This window comes from Rutidosis leptorrhynchoides, chromosome 2 (genome assembly GCF_046630445.1).
Source record: "Rutidosis leptorrhynchoides isolate AG116_Rl617_1_P2 chromosome 2, CSIRO_AGI_Rlap_v1, whole genome shotgun sequence".
NCBI classification, from domain to species: Eukaryota; Viridiplantae; Streptophyta; class Magnoliopsida; order Asterales; family Asteraceae; genus Rutidosis; species Rutidosis leptorrhynchoides.
In genome coordinates this window covers 638,233,909-638,242,500 of record NC_092334.1, presented here as the reverse complement: position 1 = coordinate 638,242,500, position 8,592 = coordinate 638,233,909, and positions in this window count along the sequence as shown.

Genomic DNA, 8,592 nt, shown 5'->3' with positions numbered 1-8,592 from the left:
CGGGTATTGTTGGTCTTGGTCGTGCTTTTGAAGATGCATTGGGTCTGTTTAATAAAACGGTTGGGTTTGATATTTTAGGTAATCAGAGTGAGGTCGCTGCCCCCATACTCATGAAGAAATTGGTAGATGTTTATTTCACAAAGGTTACCGCTTCTGCAGAATCCACTTTGTCATTATCTCCCCGATAATCGGCCTTATGGAAATCGCAGCAGGGTGATCACACCTCTGCTTGGCTAAGGGCAGTCCCTATTTTGGGGTTGGGTCAGACGATGAACGCAAAGACTTACCGATGTGTGTTGTGCTACCGGTTGGGTGTTCCATTGTTCTCTATCTCGACGGCATGCTCTGCCTGTTCAAGGGTTTTTACTGGGGATATTTTCGAGGATCACGCGGTGTCTTGTGCTGGTATGGTGGGTATTAAGCATCGACATAATGTTGTTCGGGATTCCCTTGTTGATGTTTGTTATCGATCTGGGATTTCAGCGAGAAAGGAGGTTGACATTGGGTTGTCTGGAGGGAACGGCAGGGCCCTCAGACCTGCAGATGTGTTACTTTATTCCTGGGATTGTGGTCGCGATGTTTGTGTTGAGTTGACAGGGTCTTCTCCTTTGACACAGTCTGGGCTTTCTGACTTTGTCCCTGGGCGTGCTGTGGTTGATGCGGCTCGTCGAAAGCGGGTCAAGTACGAATCTAGCTGTCAGGCGATTGGTTATGGTTTCATTCCTTTCTCATTTTCTTCCCTTGGGGAATTAGAAAAGGATGCTGTTTCTTTGCTACAGCGGGTTCAGAAGAGTTTGATGGCGCAAGATATTGGTGCCGGTGCTGCTGCTCATATTTTTACTAGGATAGGTTTTGCTATTGCTAGAGGCGTGGGGGCCCAGATTGTCTCTAGGCTTCCCACTAATTTTTTGTAAGTTTTAATACTTTTAAGTTTATAATAATAATAATAATAATAATAATAATAATAATAATAATAATAATAATAATAATAATAATAAAATGCTAAAAAATACTTTGATTAGTTTTATTTCGTTTCATTTTAATTTTATATTAAATTAAATTTTAATACAAATGTAATAATACATTTGTTTTTTTTTTTATTAATGTTATGTTTGATTTTAGTTTAAGTTTAAATTTCGATTTTATCTTGCTTTTAGTTTTAAATTTAATTTGATTCTAACTAAATTTTAATTTGGTTCTAACTAATTTTAACTTGATTCTAATTGTAATTTTAATTTGATTTAATTATAAGATATATATATATATATATATATATATATATATATATATATATATATATATATATATATATATATATATATATATATATATATATATATATATATATATATATATATATATATATATATATATACTCTATACCTTAAAAGAGGGTTTTTATTAACTAATAAATATTTTCAAACATCCTTTAATCACCATTAGATCAACTAATTACTTCACTATACCCCTTGATCCAATGGCTATTAATCATCTAGAAAACATATTAGCTAATAAATCTATCATTGTGACTTAATGTCTCTATTATACCCTTATAAAAACGGGATAATGAAACAAAATTAGGGGTCTTTGCATAATTTGTTCCTACTCAACTCTGATCGCAAGTAAAATAACCACTATGCTCTCAAAATTCATATACATACAAACAATTTCCTGCGTTCATCTTCATCGATTCCCCAATAAATCGTTCATCTTCATCATCATAATCATAGATTCATTTCATACAGTAAACAACAACCAACTTTGCCGCCATCATCTACTTGCGTTGGTTTGAAGCAAAAGAAAACAAAGATGTGTGGTGTGGTCGATCTCTATAGTCGGATTTATGAACGGAAGCATTAACAACAACCGCTGCCGCCGCCATCATCTATATGGGTTTGTTATTTCGTTTCAAATCTTGTTTCAGATATGAGTTGATTAATATTTGCGTTCATAGTTTCAGATCTTGTTTAGGGTTTGTAATTGCGTTCATAGAATATCTATTAGGTCAATAAACTGATAGTAAACAGGTCAATAACAAACCCTATTGATGCATTAGTCTAATTTGCTGGATCAGTGGTTTAATAACATCATAATATACCAATTCCAACTCTCTTGATGCATTATCCATTTTACTAAACTGAATATAGCAACCCACAAATCCATCGTATTTGGTTCTTAGAAGGTGACTATTCTGATAATAGTCATAAGGATATATTTTTATTGCATAAATAATTTTGAATGTTTTGCGGTGTCGATTTTCTAATTGTATGAAATTCTTCAACCGATCTCCTGTCGCTGAAATTCAAGGATATATATAATTTACATGTTCTGATTCACATATGGACTACAACAAATGGTATGAATTTTGTTTTCTCAAAAGATTGTTTTTTTAAATGTGTAATTTGTTTTTGAATTTAGGATTTGATAGTTGTGATGCCATAATGAAACAGAGACGAAGAGGTTGACAAGGACAATCGTGATTTTATACATCACAACACCAAAACATGTAGTAACAATTAACGATCAACTGCAACGATTGTTTGATAATGCATTGTTGCCTATGCTAACAAATATAACTCTTGATGCTTTGGAAAATCTAAAATCATTTGAGGTGCGTTTAATTTTTCAATTTTTTTTTTTTTTGTAGCTAAATTTTGTCGTTAAATGCATTTTTATAAGTTAACGTCTATGTTTGATTGTTGCAGTTGTACCCATCTCAGATTCCAGATTTGCATTCTGGACGCCCGTTGATTATATCAGGTCGTTGCCAAGGGATGTCCCCAGACGCCGTGAAAGTTAGAGGTTTATTGGCGGATCGAAGTAGTTATGTGATTGATGTAAAAGTAAGAAAGAAATGGGATGTAAACTTAGACATGGTAAAATATTTGAACTTTTTTATTGCGGGTACATAATTGAAGTCTTAAAGTCGGATGCTTTATTTATTTCAGTGATTACAGTTAGTTTCTATTTACAGATATGTGCTACATGAGAGATCGATATACTCACTGCACAGGCTTGTTTAGAATAAAACACGTATCTAGAGAAGAAGATACATGGACTCCTTTTTTGTGAAATTGTAAGGCCATAACTTAGCAACTATATAATTTGATTTTGTGAATGTAGGTTGCTAAAATGAACATTCAAAGAGGAGTACCTTCTGAATATACACTCATGATTCTAGATCAAAACGATAAATTAAACCCGCTCACGAAATCAGTTATACAATATGGTGAGGTATACGCCTATACTTCAATATGGTGACGATTATGCCTATCAACGGGTCGGGTTGGCTCAAGGATCATATAGGTTTGGTTCAAAACGGGTCATGGGTAAAAATGGGTCAGCTTTTAAATGCGTTGAACGGGTTGGATCATATTAAGTCGGGTTGGGTCAAGACCCATTTTTCTCTTTTATTTTTTTAAGTTAACAGAAATGAAAAAATTAAAATGAGTTTGTGTCGAAACGGGATATGGGTCAAAATGGTTAGCTTTTAAATAAGTTGAACGGGGCGGATCATATTAGTGGTTTCAAGCTGCACAAGTGGGTATTTTGTAGTCATGTTGATATTTGAATAAAGTTAAATGCTCAAAGCGATTCCCTACGATTTCGGTCTAGGGTTTGTGATTTGGTGGGTTTCTCTTATTAGTGAATAAATGTTTCTAAAACCTTCTTTATAACCTTTAGATTAATTTTAATTTGCTAATTTTTCACGTTCATGTAAAATTGCTTGTGTCTGATTTAATTGAGATGTTTGTGTTTATTTTTGGTCAATAATCAAGTTTTTGGGTATTTTATTTCAACTAAAATCTAAATTGGGGATCTTATTTCGTGGCATATGGATGTTCTTGTGCTACAATCTTTTAAACCTTTTGCCTTTGTACGTATATTATTTGCCATGGCTGAGTAAGAGTAAATGTGTTTGGGTCATTTTTTTGGTAATTTTGAGCTAAGAACAATGCTTTATGTGTAAGTTATTAACTCTCTTCTTTCAATTACTAATAATCTGATTCTTTCTTATACATGAGTAGAAGGTTGAATGCATTGTCATTACACATTGGTTGACGATCGTGCTATTTGACTTACATGAAAAATTACTTAAGTTGACCAATCATATTTGACAATGAGTTGTAACAGTGATGTTAACCATATACTTTCCCAACAGTTGGTTTATGTACTTACGATTACAGTTTGTTTATGTTGAATTTCATAGGATCAAGGCTTGAGTTCACTAAAATGCAAGGAATGAGATATGAACTAAATGGATGAAATATGCAAGGTTGGATATTTTTCTTGCGTTTAGACATTTTTTTTTTTTGGGTAAAGGGTAATCTTGTACTTCATGATAGGTACAGGAAATAGACAGGTAAAATGAACGAAATAGAAGCAAGGTTGGATATTTTTCTCATTATGTAATCAGTGCTTACTTTAGTGACTTAGTTTTTATAATAATAAGTTATATTTGATGATAAAGGTAGATAGGCAGACGCTTTGTACGCTCGGGTTTAGCGGTGCGGCTAGGTAAGTTTAATGAACACAAGTGTTTCTTATGAACTTACTTCGCGACACCTTTCATTTTCACATTTTTTTTTATTCTTATGGACGCTTTGTATGCTAGGTATTTGTGATCATATTACTGTGCCCAAACATGAGTATTGGTCATCTTTGGCACCTCTTCCTTTTGAAGTTGCGGTTTCAGCTAGGCAAAAGGCAAAGGAAGAATACTGGGAACGAGGAATATTATTTTACTCATTAGCTTTTACCAGAGGATTATATATAGTTGGCAATATAGACCCATTTACCTATACACATCGGCTGATTTGGATTAATGTTTTATCTAAAATCGTTGAAACTGGTAATCTCACCATATATGGCTAACAAGTAAGCGACTCAGATGGGCTGCACAAGTCATATGCCCTGAAAGTTGCCTAAAATGTTTTGAAAGCATACAACCTTAACTTATTTAAATTAGTTAATTAGGTTATTGTTGAGATAACATAATTTTTTGTAATCATATTTTTATACACTATTTATCATGCATCTGCCTTTGTAATCATATTTTTATGCATCTTTAAAACACAATTCCCATTTAACTGCAGTCTCTCTCTATGAACTATAATTGGTAAACGTTCTTTTGGCTGTGTTTACAAAGTAGCATGTTACTGTGATGACCCGGAAATTTCTGACCAAATTTAAACTTAATCTTTAACGTTTCCGACACGATAAGCAAAGTCTGTAATATTGAGTCACGACAGTTTTGGAACTATATTCATATAATCAATTATTCTTTGACTGTTCTCTATGATTCACGAACAATATATATATAACTTAATGTGCATATATATATATATATATATATATATATATATATATATATATATATATATATATATATATATATAATTTCAAGTTATTTAGTAAACGATAGTAACATTCGTTTGTTAATTCGATTGATATTTAGATAAGTGAACTAAAACATTTAAAATAAATAAGTAAAACACTAATTTTCTACAGTATTTTTGAATTGCTACAATACCCAAAATGCTACAGTGTTTTCGAAAATCACTATTTGCTACAGTAAAATGCTACAGTGAAATGCTACAGTAAAACACTATTTTAAAAAAATGTATATATGTATATGTATATACTACGAGATGATAATTTATAAAAGTAAATGACCAAAACACTCGAAAGTTTAAGATACACTTTGAGTGATATAATTTAGGGATAATTTAAGTTTATATTTTGACAAAGGTACGAGTCACGAAACGAAAAGTACTAGTTTTCTCAGCGTACGAAAGGGCGTTCGAAAAACTGGAACCGGGACATAAGTCGAGTGATGACATACGACTTATCAGAACAAAAATTACAAGTCAACTATGCATGTGAATTTAATATAATATATAATTAATTATATAAATTAAATATATTATATATAATATAAAATTATGTCGACAAACAAGAAGTTAAAAATTTGTGAGCTGTCCCAGGGTTCCATGCGATCGCATGGCCTTGAAGCACAAATCCCATGCGATCGCATGGGGTACTTTTTCAGGTATGATTGCTATAAATTGGAGTTTTTGGCTCGAGATAATCACACACATACACAAATATAGATATACTCCGTAATATTTATTATTATTATTATTATTATTATTATTATTATTATTATTATTATTAATAATAAGATTATTATTAATCTTATTATTTTTTATTATTAGTGTTATTATTTTTGCGATACAAAAATAATAATGTACATAAAATATTACGACGGAGTGCTGTCCAAGTAATTTTCAAAACGTGTTTCCAAGCGAGCTAGAGCTAAGGAAAATATGGGTTATTGCCAAGGAAATTATGGGTAATGTTCGGGGGTATTTTTGTGAATCAAACCTCGTGTTTATCATCTCCGATGCGTCTACGTGCTTTCCTGCAATATTGTATATCAATATTAAACAGTGAGTTTCATTTGCTCCCTTTTTAATTGCTTTTGCAATCTATATTTTTGGGCTGAGAATACATGCAATTTATTTTTAAACGCAATGGATACAAGTACATACTAAATTCTACACCGAGTTTGAACCGAAAATTCCTTAGCTTTGGTAACTAGTAACTGCCAGTTATAAGAACTGGTGGGCGCGAGTAGTAGTATATGGATCCATAGGGCTTGACATCCCCGTCTGTTCCAGGTATAGAAACCCTAGCCTGAACTACAAAACAGACGTATGCTATTTAAGTTTAGTACACGTTGGTTTGCGTGTATTGTACATGTTGGTTGCATGTATGTTAAAACAGGGGTACTTATTATATAGACGTTAAAGTTTAGTTATCAGGGTGCTCAATTTCGTAGAATATTTTGATAAACATTTCTGGATGAAACAACTGAAATCTTGTGATCCACCTTTATATACAGATTATGCGCAACATTAAAACTATGAACTCACCAACCTTTGTGTTGACACTTGTTAGCATGTTTATTCTCAGGTTTCCTAGAAGTCTTCCGCTGTTTGCTTAGATGTTAAACAAGCTATGTGCATGGAGTCTTACATGACATATTTTTCAAGAAGACGTTGCATTAACCAAATCATCACTATGTATCTTATTTTGACTGCATTGTCAACGGAAATACTGTTATAAACTATTATTTATGGTGATTGTCTATATGTAGAAATCATCAGATGTCGAAAACCTTTGATTTAAATATTCATTTATGGTGTGCCTTTTCAAAAGAATGCAATGTTTACAAAACGTATCATATAGAGGTCAAATACCTCGCAATGAAATCGATGAATGACGTGTTCGTCCAAGTGGATTTAGAGCGATCGTCACAGTTACACATGTCCAACCTCTCTTTTGGCTGTGTTTACAAAGCAACATGTTACACATATTCAGCATCTGTATTGTCAGCAAGTTATTTATGATCCGTATATTAATGGGTCAATATGATTACATATCTCAAATAGGTCATATGGGTTAGAAGATTGGCGTTTGGATCACTAACGAGATGATTGCCGATCAAATTTAAAAAATAAATTCTTTGATAGGTGCTTTTTTAGAAGAAGAGATTGAATTAACTACGGATCTTGATAGACATTATAGCAAGTACATTAAATGGGAAAGATTTTGTCAATGAAGGTGACAAATGTGCTATGACAAGTTACGGAAATCACATGTCAAGTTTAGTTGGAAAGCAGTGTTATTAGCAATTTTATGGATCAGTAAAACCATCGACACATTTTCATCTTATAATATTTTTAATAACGCGTTTGTAACAAAAATTTTACAGACAGGCAGATCAGGTATATGAAAAAGCATTTTCGAAGATCCAAAAGATACTCACCACAAGAAAACAAGCAATGACTTTTTCACGATTCATTGCCACCTCAAATGATTAATGACATTGATGAATATGTGGGAAGTTTGACTGAAGACTTGAGAAAAACATTAAAAAAGTTACATTATCACTGTCTGCAACATTATACATGGAACCTATTAGCGGATATGAACCATTGGTTATTAGTACTACTTTTGAATTCAAGTCCATTACTTTGGTTTGAACAAGATTTTTTTATTTATATTTCTACACATTTGAAGTTTTGACCCTTTGATTGTTTATTTGTATTATCATGGTTACATTTAATCTTAAAATATTATTATTTCATAAAATCCGCGAAATCGCGGGTCTTTAACTAGTATATATATATATATATATATATATATATATATATATATATATATATATATATATATATATATATATATATATATATATATAAGGGCAGGATCAATGGGGAAGTAACCAAACGGGGGGAAGCGGGGGGAAGCAAAATTTTTTTTTTTTTCGTTTTTTTGAATTTTTTTCCGGCATCAAGATCACACGAAAATATGAACATTTAGAAGAGACACTTCGTGATGAATGTTATTATTTACGCGGGAAAACGATCGACAAAAATAACATTCAAGATAATATTGTTCGTGAAGAATATGAACGTTTTTTTCCCATGTTTTGTGAAGTAAAATTTAGCCCGATTTAGAGTTTAGGGTTTAGGGTTTAGGGTTTGGTGTTTTGGGTTTATGGCGTTAAAAACTCAATCTAAA